At 40.1% G+C, this 18,971-nt stretch overlaps 1 long non-coding RNA gene across 1 annotated transcript; it reads left to right on the forward strand.

Annotated features, from left to right (window-relative positions):
- Positions 1-2,482: 2,482 nt before the first annotated feature.
- Positions 2,483-18,163, forward strand: LOC102480198 (uncharacterized). The gene is made up of 4 exons (XR_333789.1): positions 2,483-2,552; positions 14,858-14,992; positions 16,435-16,565; positions 18,104-18,163. It is a non-coding gene; the product is annotated as an uncharacterized LOC102480198 (long non-coding RNA).
- The last annotated feature ends 808 nt before the right edge of the window (positions 18,164-18,971 follow it).

The raw sequence follows: 18,971 nt of genomic DNA on the forward strand, positions 1-18,971 counted from the left end.
TTTATAAAAAATAATTTAAAAATTCTTCAGAATGCTTCCTCCTGTGCAATTAAAAAATTCAATATTTAAGTTGATTTTTCTATAATTGAGATAAATTTTCCTATAATTGAGATAAATTTATATCAGTCATATTTGGGGATGACTGATATGTTAGCTAACTTATGTTTGCCATGGGATGTATGTACTCACTGGAGAGAGACAGAGACAGAGGGAGACAGAGGGAGGGGAAGCGAGAAATCAGGTCCCCCAGGGGTATGACTATGCCTGAATCCCATCTCCTTCATTCTCCTCTGGGAGTGTGGGCACACATGCATATTTGTCTTGCATGATTTTCAAGCTGCTGGATCTGGAACTCAAATTCAGTAGGCCATGTGCCTTAACCACCATGCCATCTGCTGGCCCCTGTGTTAGCTAGCTTTAAGTTCCCTCAGAAATATAAATCAGTTCGGGAACCAGCAGTTAGCATAATGGCTATGTCGCTGGATTCCCACGTAGTCGACTGTGGTCGGACCTGGTGGCTTAAAACTCACGCTGGGCGCGTGTGCGTGCGTGCCCAAGATCCCGAGAGGAGAATGGAGGAGAAGGGATTGTGGCGTGACCATTTCCCCTGGGGGATGATTTTTCGCTTTCTGTCTCTATGTCTCTCTCTATCTGTCTGGTGAGCGCACACGCCCTATAGCGAAAAAACCTCTCCAAAAAAAAAAATAAAATTAAAAAAAAATATATATATGTAAATCTCAGTTCATAATTTTCCTAAACTTGAAAAATCTTAGTTTCTTCTCTTGCTCAAGGGGAAAACAAACAAACAAAAAGCAAACAAACAAACAAACAAAAATCAAGAGAGAGAAAGGAAAGATAACATTTCTTACATGGGCCTGAAAAGTCCTCCTATATGGTCCTTGGTGACCTGTCCTCTTATCTCGGTCAGAATTTCTTTTCTTCCTTCACTCAGAACTTCTTATATTCAGATGCTTGCTTAGTTTTGACCCTGACTTTAGGGACTTGAGAGATTTGAATCATTATTTACTGTCCTTTGGTGTGTTGAACCTCTGTGAAGGTGTTTTAATGTTGTTATTTTGATTCTTAAAGAGGATCGAATACATTTATTCAAAATAAAATCTCAGAAGCTTGGGCCTTTCACCTTTTGGTTCCTCGATGATCTATCTTCTCTTCCTTCAGTCTTTCTCCTCCATATTCGTAAAGCTGTCAAGCCAATGACATAGCCTTCTCTTGTTAAGCCCTATTCTTCCTAAGCCTCCTTTTTCTGATTTTTTCCCATTAAATAGGTTAAACTTCACTAAGTGAATTGCAAATTTTCAGAGAAAATTTTTTTTAAAAATACAAAGTGTAAAACATATATGTAAAACTGTATAAAATATTCTTTAAATGATTCCCAAATGATCTCTGTATATAAATTATTGTTTGATAGTTTAACTGTACGTTGTATATAGTATAAGCAAAGGTCCAATTCTGCATTTAAGTAGAATAGATGGCTTTGTGTGTGGCAAAATGAAAGTGACTGAAAACCTAACACCAGAGCATCTTTTAGTCCCTCTGCATGAACCTGTATCATTTGCAATTTGTTTGCACCTAAAAACTGAAGGTTTTGGGGGTCAGGGGTGACACAGTGGTGATACCAAGGTCTAGCGACTTTTCTGTTCAATAATGGGGACAATGGTAAAAATTCAGTTGCAGACAATTTTGAATTAACTTTTCCAACATGAGTGAAACCCTTCCATTCCGTGTGGATTCATTGCAGAAGCCTGTTTTTGCTGTGTTCCCCAAAATGACCTGCTAAATGAGCCCTAGATTTTGTTTTGAAGCTAATATTAATTTCTCTGGAAAATGTAAATTTAACACTTAAAAAAAGTGCATTTTCTAAATTTAACACAAAAGAGTTACAACACATTGTGTTTAGGTAATATGCATGTATTCAAAGTAATTGACTGGAATTTGAATTATTTTTGCAGTTAATTTTGAAATGTAAAATTTTTCTACTCTGATGCAAGATTCATGGTATGCATTCACTTGAAAGCCACTGAAATAGCTACTTAGTCAAATCAGCCTTCCTAGCCAGATGAGTCATTTGTTTGCTTCATTTCTTCTTAAGATCTGTAAGGGGTTTCCAAGCTGTCCCCCTGGTAGCAGATGGAATACTCACAGGAGTCCATCCCTATGGCAACCACAGCTGCATTGGGCAAGCCGTGCTCTACTGATTTCCAAATAACACGTGAGGCCACTGGAGTTTGTAAAACCTTCCTCCACTGATTGCGTTCCCTGCTGATGCTATTTGGATAATGTGTAGTTTGACCTGTATCTCAGAGAAGACTACTCATATATAACCAAAAAGAATACTCAACCTAGAAATAGAATTATTTTAGAGAAAGGCCTTTGTTAGATGTTCTTTCTTTTAAGTCATAATGCATACTTATGTCATATAATGTTATCTGCTATAGACTAATACCATAAATCTCATGAGTGAGGAAAATTCAAGTCCTATGATTTATATGATTAGAACTCTGATAAAAGCATGGGTCACGACAACGTGTTTGGTAAGGATTTAATAGCTGACATGTGGAAGTTTGCATGAATTAAGTTCAATATTGAGTACAGGGTAGGTACCTGGGATAATCATGGAAAATATATTTTGGAGTTGTCATGCCCCTGGCTGGATACTTTGCCATGATGGTGGCTTTTCTTTTCTCTCTTTCTTTCTTTCTTTCTTTCTTTCTTTCTTTCTTTCTTTCTTTCTTTCTTTCTTTCTTTCTTTCTTTCTTTCTTTCTTTCTTTCTTTCTTTCTTTCTCTTTCTTTCTTTTTCTTTCTTTTTCTTTTCTAAATCTATCAATAGTTTGGATAGTGGCAAGCGAATTAGAATAAAATAGCAGTTCACACTGAGGATTACAAAGATAGTTTGATTATTCAAGTGTAATCATTTTAATGAGGTTTTAAAGAATGTTCTTATTGTGGGTGTAGTGACAAGTTCTGATAAATTTGAAGGGAATATTGGTGGAAATGATTCCAGTAGATCAAAGCATTTGATCTGTATCAACATAAAGGCGTATGGTCCATGACGGAAGACTCTCTGCTCGGCACTATGGTCCCGGTTCCCTTTTCGCTAACATCTATGATGATCCAGCTTCATTTTCCTTCCTCTGTTCTTTCCCCTGAACCTCTCTGAGCTATTTGGGATTGGAAGGATGGTGGGATAGAATCGGTACAAGGGCAAGATATGCTTCTGTTTTTCAGACAGAGATATTTTTGCTATAGGGTGTATGTGCTCACCGGAGACAGAGAGAGAGACAAAACAGAAAGTGAGAAATCATCTCCCAGTGGGGTTGGTAATGCTGGGATTCCTTCTCCTCTACTCTCTTCTCAGAATTTTGAGCATTCATGGATATGCACCCAGCATGAGTTTCAAGCCTCTGGGTCCAGGACTCAAACCATGGTTGACCATGTGGGAGTCCAGTAACATAACCATTATGTCACCTACTGGTCCCAAGATATGCTTTCAATATTGTGCATCTACACAAGATGAGGGGATGTCTTCCTTTTGAACGTGAACTTTTGTTCATGGAAATTGCAGATTATGAAAAAAGTATATGTGGACTGAAGAAAAATGTTTATTTACTTTTATGTATTATTATTTTATTATTATTATTTAATTTGCTATAGGGAACATGTGCTTATCAGAGAGAGACAGAGAGATAGGGACAATGAGAAAGCAAGCAACCAAGTTCAGGACTTGAACTGTGTTTGGCCATGTGAGAGTCCAGTGTCCTAACTACCATGCCACCTACTAACCACCAAAAAGTATACATGGATTTTGGGGCACCAACATAAACTTTTTACATTTATTTATTATCTTTATGAGATAAGGTCATCAGGATGGAGCTCCCATAACTGAATCTTGGTGGGGTTATAAGAATAAGTAATGAAAATAAAGAAACATACAGATGGATACTCCTTCCAAATGGATGAAAATATATTCACCTCTTTCATTACCCCAGTATTTACAGGACTACCTGTATTATTCCAGTAATTTCATTTCTAAGTATCTTATTCCCCACTTCTTCCTGTCTTATCAACAACTGACTAGTTGCCATTCAGCAATGACCCAATTAATCTTTTTTTATGCTCTTTTTACCTTAGGATGCATGTACTTGTCAGTGAGAGGGGGAAGGCAGAGAGAGAGAGAGAGGAAGAGACAGAGATAATGAAAGGGAAAGTGAGAAGTCACCCCCTAGGGGGATGGCCATGCCACAATCTCTTTTTCTCCATTCTCCTCCTAGGATCTTGAGCATGCATGCACACATGTCTGGCATGATTTTAAAGCCACCAGGTCCAGGACCTGGACCATGGTTGGCCATGTGGGAGTCCAGTGATGTAACCAGTATGCCATCTGCTGGTCTTGATGCAATTAATCTTAAAACAAAATATAACAATACATAACATTAAAGGACTAAAGGATAAACATGATCTCTAATACTGATTCATTAATCCTATTCATTGGTTTGACTAATTTATTGGGGCTCTTACCTCACTCATTCACACCTACCACTAAGCTATCTATAAACTTTGGTATAGCCATTCCATCATGGGTAGAAACCCAGTAATTACAGCTTTGATTCTATTTTTCCACTAACCTTTTGCAGTCCCCTGATAGATCATGGCCAACATTATTATTACTATTTTAAAGTTTATTTATTTATTCTATGAGCAAGAGAAATGTTGATACACTCCCAATTTTCTGTCCCTTGGATCATGGACATGAACATGCCAGGGACCCTTGGGGAATTTTCTGAACTGGAACTGGGAACTTTCTTATGTAGAATCATCTCTAAGAATGATCCATTTAATCCCATACCATCATCTAGCTACCTCATGGTGAATATTATACCATGGGGAATTGGTGAGTGGAAGAAGTTTGAGGCCAGGTAGAGGCATAGGAAAAACCTCTCATTTTTCTCACTGTAGAGTTAAGCATTTTACTACCCCAAACACTGAATTACATAATGAGAGGGTTTCAAGAATTATCCCTCTCTAAAGACAAATTTCCATGCCTCAGCATAAGATAACATCTAGGTTAAACAACATACTGATGTGGAAAGGAGTTAGTTTATCATTCAGTGTCCAGGAAATTCCAACATGCACTTGCGTTTGAGCCTAAGCAAGGTAGCAGGCAAGATCTTCACTTTCCTGACATTTTGGATGTCAGATAGACATAGCTTTGATGTCAGGCACACACTGTAATGCAATTGCACACAGTTTTATTGAGAATTTTGTATGTATATGGTAGAACTGTAACACGAAAAATGAAAAGCTTGAATGGAACATTAGATCAATCTTGGATTTCTTCCAAGGAGGTTTTGTGTTCTCGTGAAGGGTGCACAAAGGTATTCATTATAGCGTGGTCTTGTTTGCCTCACAGACCATGAACGTGGACCTTGAGGATAGCGTTACAGGGAAGCTCTGCTTTTCAGGGAAATGCTTCTTTGCCAGAAAATTGTATCTGCTCCCTACATGCACATTCCCGACGCTGCCAGCTGTTCTGTTATCATCGCTTGCAGCCTGTAGGCTCGGTCCACCCCAGAGTGACTCTCTCCAGGGTGAAGGGTAAACAGACACAACTGCCTCAAATCTAGTCCTTTTCTCGTTACTGCTATTCTTCAGAATGGTTCCTTTTGCCTATACTTCCCCTGGGCTCTTAAAAATGTGGCAACAACTTGCAGTTGCTTGACCCTCCGTTCTAGTTTCCTACTTTCTGTGGAGCCTGACATTCTGCAGTTTGCTGAGGATTCCTCTGGCCTTCATCCTTCTCAGTACCCATGGCCTCTGTCTTTCTCTGATTTTCAGACTTCTTACCAATACCTGCAACCTGCATCTACTTCGGTGTTTTTCCTTCAGGCTGTATCCTCAGTGGCTGGTCAGCACCACGGTCTCCTCCTATTTGTACCTGGAACCCTCAGACTTTAAGTGACAAAAGCAAGAATGAAAACCAAACCTTGTAGTGGTTTGGAATTGCAGTGAGTTATAGTTCAATTATCAGACACTTACTGTATCATTAGCACTTGTTTTCCCTGAGGAGAACTTTGTGAGATAGTGACTAAATTCATTATTCCAAATAACTATCATCAAAGTGTTAGTCACTTTAGAAATCTGGGTGAATCAGAAGAGAAAAACTAGTAGCTGAGGAGTTGCAGTTGAGTTCTTTAGAGAGTCATCTAAAATAAATGAATAGAGCTTTTCTTTTTTTTTTTCTAAAGAGTGTGGGCACTTGAGAAGGAGGGGGGAGAGAGAGAGAGAGAGAGAGAATCTACCCTTTCTCCTCCATCTTGCTCTCATTTCAGGATTTTGAACAGGCATACATAGGTGCCTGGTGTGTTTCTCAAGTCACAGGTCTGTGACTGGCAGATAGTCATGTGGGATCTGGCTGCCTGAACCACCGGCCCATGGAGTTGGCTCTTTTTTCTTTATTTTCATGACTAGACTTGAGGAATTGCAATCTACTGAATTGGTTTTCAGTTTTGGAGAGAGAATAATTTTCAGGTTTAGACTTCATAGAAACACAAAGGAGTTGTTTAAGCATATGTACAAGGGGACCTCAAAGTGGAATTAAAGTACAAATCTATTCTGATATAAATAATTATAAATCCATAAACAATTTTTCCTTAATACACATTTTTTCCATGAACATTTTGAAGAACCCTCGTATACATGTTTATAGAAACCACTGATTTAGGAGTATATTGCTAAAAATCTTATTTAAGACAGCATTTCAAGTTGGAAACTCTTTCACATGTGGGGAATATCTTTGAAAATTATTGGCAGTGGACATAAGGAAACTAGACTCAAGTGTCTTCCTTTTAAAAACAAAGCAAAACAAAACTTAAACAACTTGTTTCTATTGGCGTGCTTGTGTTTTTCTTTTTATTTCACTTCTGTGCACTGTGTCTTCTTTCTGAATCTCTGAGGAATACAATTTGAGATCCAGAGGCCTATATATTATGAGAAAAAACCAGACTAGCCCAATTCACTTCACCCAGGCCCTCCTCATTAGGATGTCTGGAATTTGGTTTAATGTCCTTCAAATTACCTTGGGTGCTCTGGAGTTTATGTGTCTCTGATGTTCTGAAGCTTTATAGAAGGAAGATGTTGCTCTTTTTCCTCAGGGAGGTTTAGATCTAATGACATCATTACATCCCCTCAACCAGAAACATCTCTGCGTCCTACTGACAAGAACTTGAGTTCTCAGTTCTGACACCAGCTTTCAGCTGTGATCTCAAACAGCAACCTGAACCATGGGGGTTAGCTCCCCTGTATTCCTCAAGGCTCTCTGCAGAGAACACTAGCGTCTGCTGGTGTTTATGGTTCTGTAACAGGCATCTGAAATGACTTGATATCACAGTAGGTAATAGCTGTTCAGTATAGCAGTTTGGTTCTAGGAATACAAAGTGAGCAAACGACTTCTGATCTTTTAGAGCATAGAGGGTGGAAACTAGTAGAAACAGTAACTACATAGGAAATATAAAGGTAAAATTATTGGATTGTCAGAAAAGTCATGACACACTTGTGTATAGAAAAACAGAAAAAAATGCATCATGTCTTTTCTGTCAACCTAATACAAATCAAGTGAAGTGTTCTAAGGAAAAAGGACATGGTGCCCAAAGATACCTGTGAAGAGACATGCATTCCTTAGGAAATGACAATGAGCTGATATTTGAAAGATGAGGAGTTGGCAGGCAAAACAAAACTAAACTAAATATCAGCAAGGCAATCAAGGTTCGATAAAACAAAAAGCAATCACAGTTATATAAAAGCAAACCAAGCACCCATTAGAACAACTTCTAAGGCCCTGGAGTAGGAAGTAGCATGCTCTGTAAAATTGACACAGCGACGTCTAGTATCACCGTAACATCGAAAACGAGGAGGAGAGAATACGTGAAAGGTAGATTATTAGCAAAGAAGACAGAATTCACTCTGTTGATTCAAGAGGTGTATGCAGCTATGGAAATACTGGGGAGATGTTGGAATCGCTGTCAGAGATGTTACCAACAAAAGTCAGGGAAGCTGATATGAAACACTATAGCTTGAAGCACCAAAGCAGGTACCCTCATGGGTACCCCAAAGTATTGGAAGTGGGGACCCAGGCAGATATTTGTGCACACATGTTCAAAGCAGCATTATTCACACTAACTAAAAAGTTGGAAACAAGTCAGATGCCCATCAGTGGATGAATGGATAAACAGAATGAGGTAAATACATATAATGGGCTATTATTCAGCCTCAAAAAGGAATAGGATTCTGACACATGCTGCAACATGCATGAACCTTGAAGACTTCATGAAAAGTAAAATAAACAGACACAAAGGGGCAAATATTGTGTGGTTCCACTTACTGAAGTAGCTAGAGTAGTCATATTACTAGAGACAGGAAGTAGAATATTGGTTGCGGGAGGTTGGCAAGAGGGAGGAATGAGTTCAGAAGTTGAGAAAAGTTGTAGTGATGAACGGCAGTAATTGCATAATAATGTGAAGTACTTAATGCCACAGTATGATACTCTTAGAATAGCTAAAATGGTATTTTTGTTACATGTATTTTTAAAAATATTGGGACAAGCTCATGGAGTAGCCACAGTGAATGTCATGTCTGCACATAAAACCTGCTGCAATTGACATGAGAGAATGAAGGATTTTTCTTCTCTGGGTTTCCAAATGTGACAGAAGTGCCTCTTCCTGTTATTTTCTTCTCCCACATCTCACAAGTGCTCTTAGCAGGGAGATTTGTGACAGCTAACTGATAAAGAGATAATTCAGTGCAGAATATCCCTTCTCCAACTCTGCATTCTTTGCACTCATACTTAATTTCAAAATGGAGACAAACCCAACATCACACAATTATTCTGCATAAAGTTAAAAATGTGCTCATAGTTACTCCAAAAGGGAGACATAAAATTATCTGTATCTGGTGATTTGCATTTCTCTGCAAACTCATTGGATATGCTACAATTTAAGTACTAAATATAAGATCAATCATTTTTAGTAGAACTTATATTAACAAAGGAAAAAAGAAAAATGGATAAATGTGGGACCAGTAGATGGCGTAATGGTTATATAACTGGACTCACATGGAGTCAACTACGGTTCAACTACGGTTCAAGTCCCAGACTGCCCCATTAAAACTCACACCAGGTGCATATATGTGCATGCCCCAAATCCCCAAAATGGAGAAGGGATTAGGGTGTGGCCATTCCCCACTCCCAGGGATGATTTCTTGCTTTCTGCCTCTGTCACTCAAGCAAGTGCACATGCCTTATAGCAAAAATCTCTCAAAAAAAAAAAAAAGTGGGGGGAGGAATAAAAGTAATACCGTTTAATATATAAATGTGTGTATTTATACCTGCTTATCAATGTATAAACCTGTATTTATGTCTCTATTTATGTAATATGCATATAACATACAAAATCAGAAAAAGTGCATAATGTAATGGTTCTCATTTCTGTAGCCACTCATGTTGTCATAGAATTTCTAAAGTCCTTCCTCCATCAAGCCTCCTGTGTCCCTCTTGCTAGGAGCTCAGCTGGTTATGGGTATTCATAGGGTAGAGTGGCCCAGACTCTTTCCTAAAGGTTCTATGTCCTTAGTCATCTTTGCCTCTATCGGGTTTCTATAATTTTCCATTAACTATTACTAGTGGACCTAAGAGTACTAAAAGCTATTCTGAAGTATTGCCTGGGTTTCATACACATTGTCATCCCTAGCCCCTCTGAGTAGTAGTAACCCTTTTTATTCTTGATAATTAGGAAAAGTCACACAAATAGTATTGTAGCCCCTTTGTATGTGGATCAGTGGCAAAAGCTGTTGCAGTTTCTAGTTCTGTGGAATCATTAATATGATCATTATTCTTCCAGAAACTAAGACCATAAAACAAGCAGAGCCTAAAGTCACAACTCTAAGAAGCAACAGTATGGCTAGCTGATTACTGAGAGTAGTAGTGAGGGGCCAGCAGGTGCAGACCAGTTACGTTGCTGGACTTCCACATGGCCAACCATGCTTCGAGTCCTGAGTTGGTGGCTTTAAACTCACATATGTGCATGTGTACTCAAGATCCCAGGAGGAGAAAGGAGGAGAAGGGATCGTGGCATGGCCATCCCTCTTGGGGGATGATTTTGCACTTTCCCTCTTTTTCTGTCTCTGTCTCTTTCTCTCTTAAGCCCTAAGGCAAAAACCTCTGGACAAAAAGAAAAGAAAGTAGTAGTGAGAGGATCCTCTCTTATCTCCATCTTGGTTCCTGGATTCATGTATTCACGTGATGCAAGAGCACCATATGTTTTACAGGCTGCTCTTTCAGAATCTGTACTTATTCTGTAGGACAGCACCCCAAGTTTGTAAACTTTTCACCTGTTGTTATAATAGCTGAGTCTTTTTTATTTTTCTTTGAGAGATATTTGCTATAGGGTGTGTATGCTTGCCTGAGAGAAAGACATAGATAGACAGAAGGCAAGAAATCACTCCCCCTGGGGGGATGGTCACACCTCAATCTCTTCTCCTTCATTCTCTGCAATCTCTTCTCTTCCTGGGACCTTGGGCACCCACATACATGTATCCAGTGTGAGTTTTAAGCAGCTAGGTTCGGGACTCAAGCCGTGGTCAACTATGTGAGACTGCTGGTCCCCAATAGCTGAGTCTTTAATAAACCGTGAGAATATCCTCTCAGGTATACTGCTTCAGGTGGATGGGTCAGTGAATTCCAAGGTTCTGAGCCCATTGCTACAATTCGTTTCTTGTATAGGAATTCTTTGATTAGAAGTCACACTGTAGGGACTACCATGTCAGTGAATAAAACAATACCATTAGTCCACAGTAGGTAGTACTGGCGGATGCTTTGTGGATGGGGAAGGCAAATCTAGAGTCTGTCTATTTCAGTGGAAACAAAACATTGTCTCTTCTGTAATGGAAGGGGTACAGTATTCTCACCTATCAGTGTACAGTAGGCATGGGCACATAAACACTCAATAATGCTCTAGCAGGGTTAATTTTTGGCTCTGCTGTTGGCAGGTAGAGCTCTGAGTGGTGGCTGTACACAAGTAGTCTTGATGAGGGGAAGTTATGTCATGGGAGATCCCTATCTCTGGGCATATCTGCCTTCTGGCAAAGTGAACATTGCCCTTTTGCCCATTGTGAGAATCTCTTTTCCGCATTATTATTTGGCCACCCTCTGAGTAGGGCTGTAGTGCTGTCGCGTCAACTTTCAGGTGGACATCATGTGTAATGTTGGCTTAAATTTTTTCTTAGTAACTGATCCTAGGGAGCTCCCTGCAGGGCCATTGACGTGGGTGTGTGAAGGAGCGCGATGATGTGGGAGTAGTTGCCATGGCAGTTGAGCCTCTTGCTTATGCAGTTTAATTATACCTTAGAACCTGACTGAGTCTGGTGTTTTTTATAATACATCTGTTACATAGTGCCATGACGTCATTCATACCCAAATTTATGGCATGGTGGGTCACATGACTCCAATTCCTGCTTTGGAGCTTAGGACTCGTGATACTTTGATGTCAAGTGTTCAATTTCTGCAAGGTTATAATAAGAAACTCAAAGTTACTCTTCAAGTGTTAAGAATTATCTGCAGTAGAGAGGATGAGTTTGACATAAGTTTCTAAGGGATTTTTACTAAGGCTTCCTAGAGGTGTCATATGACATTCCTGTGTGCCATAGTTATTAAAACAGTGATGTGGACTGGATTTGCTGGAATGTATGAACAAATAGCAAAGCAGTTTTATAGAGCCTGGGTCTGACAAACAACCCTCTCTCCCTATTGACTCTACTTACAACTTTAAAGCTTATCTCTTTTATCTCAACAGCCCCTAATTTATAAGTCAATTAAAACAACAACATACTCAGTGGGGTCTGTTTGTCCTTCACAAACCAAGAACCACACCTCTTTCTTAGTGGTAGATGTTGCAAGATGCAATAACTTATTCTCTACCTTGGCTGAACCCTGGAATATTCAACAAGGTAGCAGTACCTAGATGTTCACCTGGTTTCATCTCCTGCTTTTGGCTGTAGGAAGAAGACTCACAGTATATGTTTTTGGCAGGGAAACAAAGAATTACCAAGCAGATTTATTTTTCCCTTTTATCAAGAGGCTCTGTCTCAGGTATGGGCATTGGGTGGAAAGGATGATTCTCTATTCTTATGATTCAAGTCACAAAACCAGGAGATGTAGATCTCTTTTCTTGTGTATATTGAATAACATGATTATAGGCTACACACCTATTATTCTTAGTGACTTTTTGATGAATTAACCATTGCCACAAGCCCTGAGGGTTCAATGATTGGATCATTGGAAAAGTAATGATGCATTTTTGCATAGAAAAACATGGAAAAATATGTCATGACTTTTCTGATGACCCAACATTCTGAATGTTTCTTTAGCCTATAATCTACCTGGTCTGTGGTGGTATTCATTTCTCTCTTAGCTTGTCGCATTGGCATTTGATATCCTGAAGCTTAAGCATTGTATTATTGAGTCCACCATTCTTAGCACAACTTAGATTATAGAGGAAAATAAGTAAGAGGAGAAGTGTCGTCCTTGATGTCTCTATCTCTAGGATTGCCTCATCCCCATTGATTTTTAGGGAGGCCCTTTTGATGCTGGGATCTTCCACTCTAATCTCTGGCCTGCCCAGCACAGCCCTTACAGAACCTTTCAAGGTGGTAATGGTTTCTCTGCAGACATATTTCTCAAATCTGGTTAAGGGAGCCCTCCAGACCCTCTTGGAGGACATAGGAAGTGGGTGAAGAGTAACAAATGAGAAATTTACTCCAACTTTTCTATTTCCCCAATCTCTCCAATTTCTTCATAACACATCAAGAAAATTCCAGCACCACATTTTCGTTTTGTGCCAAACACTGTGATTATGGGACACCGCTCAGTTCAGTTACTTACATTCAGAGACTTGACTCTGGATCTGCTTCTGGGGAAAACCAAACGAAGACACCAAGTTCCACTGCAACGAGGTTATCGCTACTTCAAAACTTACAGGACCCATCAACCAGTTCCAGAATCTCACTAAAGTTGATTGCCTATAACCAATTTCAGATGCAAAATCTGTATCAGTCAGGACTGAGGGGAACAAACATCACATGACATGTTGTGGGTTTAAAATGATAAGGACACACAACTATGGCAAGAGCAAAGGTTATAGAACCCACCACCAAAAGTCAGGAAATCTGCGAATGAAGATCAGGAAACCATTACTAAAGAGCAAGACAAAAACAGCTGATGTAAAGGCTCTCCACAAAGCATGCTCCCTTCGGCTGCTTGCTAGAAGTGCTTTTGGACTCTCACAGCTCCCCCAAGTTCTGCTGCCAACACTTCTGGAAAATAATGGGTTTTCCTCTATCCTGCCCTCAGAATCTCACATGAGTGCCTGACATCAACAAGCTTTAAACATGGAAAAGGATTCTGAGAAATTTAGTTCCTGGATTCTCCTCTTCATCCAAGCAGTTCCTGGAAGAGGATGATGGTGTATTACAACATCTGGAACATAAAAGGCTTGCATGTGACTGTAGTTATTTTTGTTTTTATTCCAAGAACATCGTGAAGATGCTGACAGGTTTTAAGAAGGGATGTGATGTCGTATTTGCCTTTTTGAATCTTTGGCCACAGTACAGACCTTACAATAGAAAGAAAATCAGTAAAAAATACAGTTTTAGGTGGTGACTTGGTGGTTAAGGCACTGGACTTTCACATGGTTGATCACAGTTCCAGTCCTGAACTGGAGGCTTGAAAATCATGTTAGGCATTTGTGTGTGATGCCCAAAGTCCCCAAAGGAGAATGGAGGAGAAGGGATAGTGGCATGGCCTCTCCCCCCTGGGGGGCAGGTAGGTAACTTATCACTATCCCTCTCTGTCTCTCTTTGGCAAGTGCACATTTCCTATGGCAAAAACATAATAACCTCTGTGTGTGTGTGTGTGTGTGTGTGTGTGTGTGTGTAGTTTTCATTCTGAAAAATGATGATGGCCGTTTATTAGGATGCAGTATTGAAGATATAGAGAACTGGATGTGGTGAAGAGTTATCAGGACATAGGAGGAACTGGACATGACGGTGGACTGGGTTGGGGAGATGCAGATGATGAAATTATGACGGTTCCTGGTTTTTTGCTGTCCTTTATTAAGGAAGCAATACTAAGGTGGTCAGTTTGGGGGAAGGTGGCTAGATCAGAGGTAGTTCATGACTGCGGCTTAAGAAATGCTGTTTGTGAGGTGCTTTCAAAGTGCCATGGGAGGCTCCCTAACCAGAGCACACTAGGCCCCACTGCACACGTCAGGAAGGCTGCTGCGGTGCTGGTGCCTCCTGGCAGATGCCCATTGCTGAGAACCACAGAGGTAGCACCATCGAACAACTGCTTCCGTTTTCAGGGTTAACTTCTCAGGCCATGGAAGGGCCTCTTTGTACTGGTTTCTAGGAGTAGTAGCTTCCAAGAACTCCTATTTATTTATTTATTTGTTTATTTTTTAGGTCTTTGTCATAGGGTGTGTGCACTTGCTGGAGGGAGACAGAGAGAGCCAGTGAGAGGAAAAGTGAGAAATTACCCCTTTGCAGGAGGGCTATGCCATAATCCTTTTTCCTCCTTTCTCTTTCTAGGTTTTGGACATGCGCAGGCACCCAGCATGATCTTCAAACTGCCAGGTCTGGGACTTGAACCATGGTCAGCTATGTGGGAGTCTAGTGCTTTAATCACCATGCCACCTTTAATCACCTCACCCCACCCAGGGCTATTTAAAAAAGGTAGATTGGTGGAAATTCTTCTCAGTTATTTTATATATTCCCAATGATTTGCTTCCTTCATAGGAGTTTGCATCATTGTTGGATAATCGTCCGTGTTAGTCCTGCAGCCACTACTGTGAAGCATCTGCAAAGGGCCTTGCTGAGGAAGCTGTTCATACCAGGAAGAGCCTCCTCACACCATTCAAGTTGAAGTAAGAAGTAGGTGTATAGACGGTCATTTAAGGTCCTACAGCCCTGCTCTTTTCTCTTTATTCCCATTTATTTATTTATTGAGAGAGAGAGAGACAGAGAGGAGGAGGAGGAGGTTACTCCAACAGGGATCTCATGCGGCAATCTACCCCGTCTCACCAGCCCAGATCATAGTCACGTATGTGCACCTGAGTGCTCAGGGGGATCCTGGGGTCCATACCCAGGCCTTTCCCATGTAGGTTCAGCTGTGTTACCACTCTGCCATCTCCTGGTTACAACTCTGCTATTCTTTCTGCTCTTTTATTTTATTCTCCAAAGTAGGCGGATTCATGTGAGCTGCCCAGGGACTGCAATGATGGACTTTCTTTTTCTTCTGTCATTACTAGTCTTAGGAAACAAGGAACCTGGCAAATACATACATCGCTAAGCCTTCCAAGGACATGGCATAATCTTTTCTTTTTCGTTCTTTGGAGAGATTTTTGCTCTAGGGTGCATGGATGGCTGGAGAGACAGAGAGACAGAATGTAGGAATCACCCCCCAGTGGGAGGGCCATGCCACAATACCTTTTCTTCCTCTCAGGATTTTGGGCACACACACACACACACACACACACACGTGCCCAACATGAGTTCGAAGCCACCAGGTTGGGACTTGAACCACAGTCAGCTACATGAGAGTTCAGCATGTAATGGCTACCCATCTGCTGGTCCCATGCCTGATCTTTTCTAACCATAGGATGCTATGAATGCCTCAAAGTTTCTCACATGAAATATGTCAACTCCTAAAACAACTCTTAAATTATATAAAAGATTGTATCATTTGCAATTCTACTGCAATAAAGATTTGCCTTTTTCCCTCCACGAATTTACTTATTCAGTCAAAAAATACATATCAGTGTAGGCTTAGGTATATTTATGTTATACTCTGAGCCCAGTGATACACTATTTTATTGCACACATTACTTCAAGTTTTGGTCTTGGAAGATTTTTTGTTGTGTTCGTTGGTTCCTATGTCCCTATGAAGCCTCCATCCTCCTGGTTTTTAACTACTTCCTCTCTTGCTGGTACTATAAAATGTTTCAGGTTCATCTTGTAGTTTCTGTGTCCCAACCCTAGAATCGGCCATTTCTCTGCAGAACTTTGCTTCCTTTGGGTAGGGATGGCGTTAGAAGCCGAGATCTAAGCACTGGTACCACTCTCCTTGTCTGTGGTGCCTCCTTCAGCATTGACTCGCAGTGCAGTTCTGCTTTTGATCAATTCAATCAGCTTTTGTATATCTTGGGAGCCCTCGCCTTGGCCTCGCATAGCTTTCTCATGAGCACACACTGATCAATATTTTCTGAAGGCCACGAAGAACTCTCGGCAGTCCTCTGGGGCTCACATGTGCCCCTTCTCGCTGTGCAGCCCCTGTTCTCCATGTAACTGTCTCTGTTCTGTTATCTGCCCCACAGACTCCAGCTGCACCGGCCTTGTCGAATCCTCAAATTTGTTTGCTCAGGTCCGAGACCACCATTATTACTAAGAAAGAGGAAACTTCAGTAAATTAAATGATTAACTTAATAAGCTAAGAAAGAAAATTAAGGTAATCACAATCACTGATCAAAAGTTTTGAATATGTGAAATTATAGAATTCAAAAATAGAAAAAAAGTGAATTTGTAAATAAACAAAAATGCTTGTCCTTGAAACCATACAGTGAAAAAAATCTTCTACAAAAACAAACTTTAAATACTCTAATGAGGAAAGGGGGAAAAAAAAGAAATATAATTATCTTTTACAGGATTTAAATATAAGTGTGAATGTAAGAAAATATTATATTGAAGTCAGTGCTGACAAATTTGAAAAGATGAGGATCTTTAGTCATAAATGAAGATTTTTTCCTACAAAATGTGATCTGTGATCAATTCTTTTTTCCATTCAAAAATAGAAGCTTATTAATTTTTTTATAGAGATTTTTGCTATAGGGCATGTTTGCGCTCCAGAGAGATAAAGAAATAGAAAGCAAGAAATCACCCTATAGGGGTGATGGCCACTCTGCAATCCCTTCTCTTCCATTCTCCTCTCGGGATTTTAGTCATGCATCCCCCACACGCCTGGCATAAGTTTTAAGCCACCAGGTCTGGAACTCCAAACATGGTCGACTAAGAGGGAGTCCAGTGACCTAACCATTATGTCATCTGATGGTTGCAAAGCTTATTGTTTTTGAAAAAGGTGATTCATATCCCAATAGGAGTCAAAAGAAATATTTAGAAATCCAAACCATAATTGAAAGACATAATCAAGTACTGGGACCAGCAGTTAGCGTAATGGCTATGTCACTGAACTCCCATGTAGTTGATCGCGGTTCGAGTCCCGGACCCAGTGGCTTAAACTCAGTCTGGGCGCTTGTGCGTGTGTGCCCAAGATCCCAAGAGGAGAATGGAGTAGAAGGGATTGTGGCATGGCCATCCCCTCTTGGGGGTGATTTTTCGCTTTCTATCTCTCTGTCTCTCTCTGTCTTTGTCTCTCTGTCTCTCTCTGTCTGTCTGGCGGCAAACGGCACCAAAAAAAAAAAACCCCCCAAAAAAAAAAAAAAAAAGAAAGAAAAAAAAACCATAATCAAGTACTGAATATTTGTGCCCTAAAGATTCATGTTGCAATAAATCCTAACCCCAGTATAAAACCATGGGGTCGTTGGGCAAGAGTTAGATCATTAGAACAGAACCTTCATTGAACATCTTAGCACTCTTATAAATAACACAGAGTTCTCATGCCCTCTTTGCACTATGTAAATGTATAAAGAGTTATCAGTCTGCAACTTAGAATAGAGTCTACACCAGGACTGAGCCATACTGGTGCCCTGATCTCAGCCTTCCAGCATCCAGAACTCTGAGAAATACATTTCTATTGCTGATAAGCCATTCAGTCTATGGCATTTCACTGTAGCAGCCTGGACTAAGACACTATCTAAGAGAGAGGGCAAAAGTAGCAACCCACATAGAAGACAAAGGGAATAAGAGATTAAAAAAGAGGACAAATTCAGCCATTCAGAATAAAAACGACAAAATTACCTTCAAAAGTAATTCTTGCTTTTCCATTCTGGACCACGTTGGGTCTACTTGTTGGTCTCTGCGATCTGAAAGTTGACAACTTCTTTGTGTCCGGGAGGCTGCTCCCAGCGATGCTGCAATCGTCACCATGCCACAAAACGAATATATTGAATTACATCATAAACGCTATGGGTACCGTTTGGATTACCATGAGAAAAAGAGAAAGAAGGAAAGTCAGGAGGCTCATGAACGTTCAAAGAAGGCAAAAATATGATTAAACAAAAACGGAAAGAGAAAGCGGGAAAATGGGAAGTCCCTCTACCCAAAGTTCGAGCCCAGGGAGAAACAGAAGTGTTAAAAGTTATTCGAACAGGAAAGAGAAAGAAGAAGGCATGGAAGAGGATGGTTACAAAAGTTTGCTTTGTTGGAGATGGCTTTACTAGAAAACCACCTAAATATGAAAGATTCATTAGGCCAATGGGCTTACGTTTCAAGAAGGCCCATGTAACACATCCTGAACTGAAAGCCACCTTTTGCCTGCCAATACGCGGTGTAAAGAAGAATCCTTCATCCCCACTATATACAACTTGGGGTGTTATCACCAAAGGTACTGTCATTGAGGTGAATGTGAGTGAGCTGGGCCTTGTGACACAAGGAGGCAAGGTTATTTGGGGGAAATATGCCCAAGTTACCAACAATCCTGAAAATGATGGATGTATAAATGCTGTCCTACTGGTCTGATAGCAGTTGCATACAAATAACTCCTTGTAATTTTGAAGATGATACACCATCTGGAAAACCATCATGACTGATGTTTCTGAATATAGCTGGTCTTACATGTCAGCAGTCATCAAAAGATTATTTATTAAATTGTACAAAAACATTAAAGTGGCCTGGTTTTACAAATAAAAAAAAAGTAATTCATGTATTTATTTTAACTTTATTTAAAGTACTAACTGAA

Source organism: Tupaia chinensis, unplaced genomic scaffold (genome assembly GCF_000334495.1).
Source record: "Tupaia chinensis unplaced genomic scaffold, TupChi_1.0 Scaffold000095_1, whole genome shotgun sequence".
In the NCBI taxonomy this organism is placed as follows: domain Eukaryota; kingdom Metazoa; phylum Chordata; class Mammalia; order Scandentia; family Tupaiidae; genus Tupaia; species Tupaia belangeri.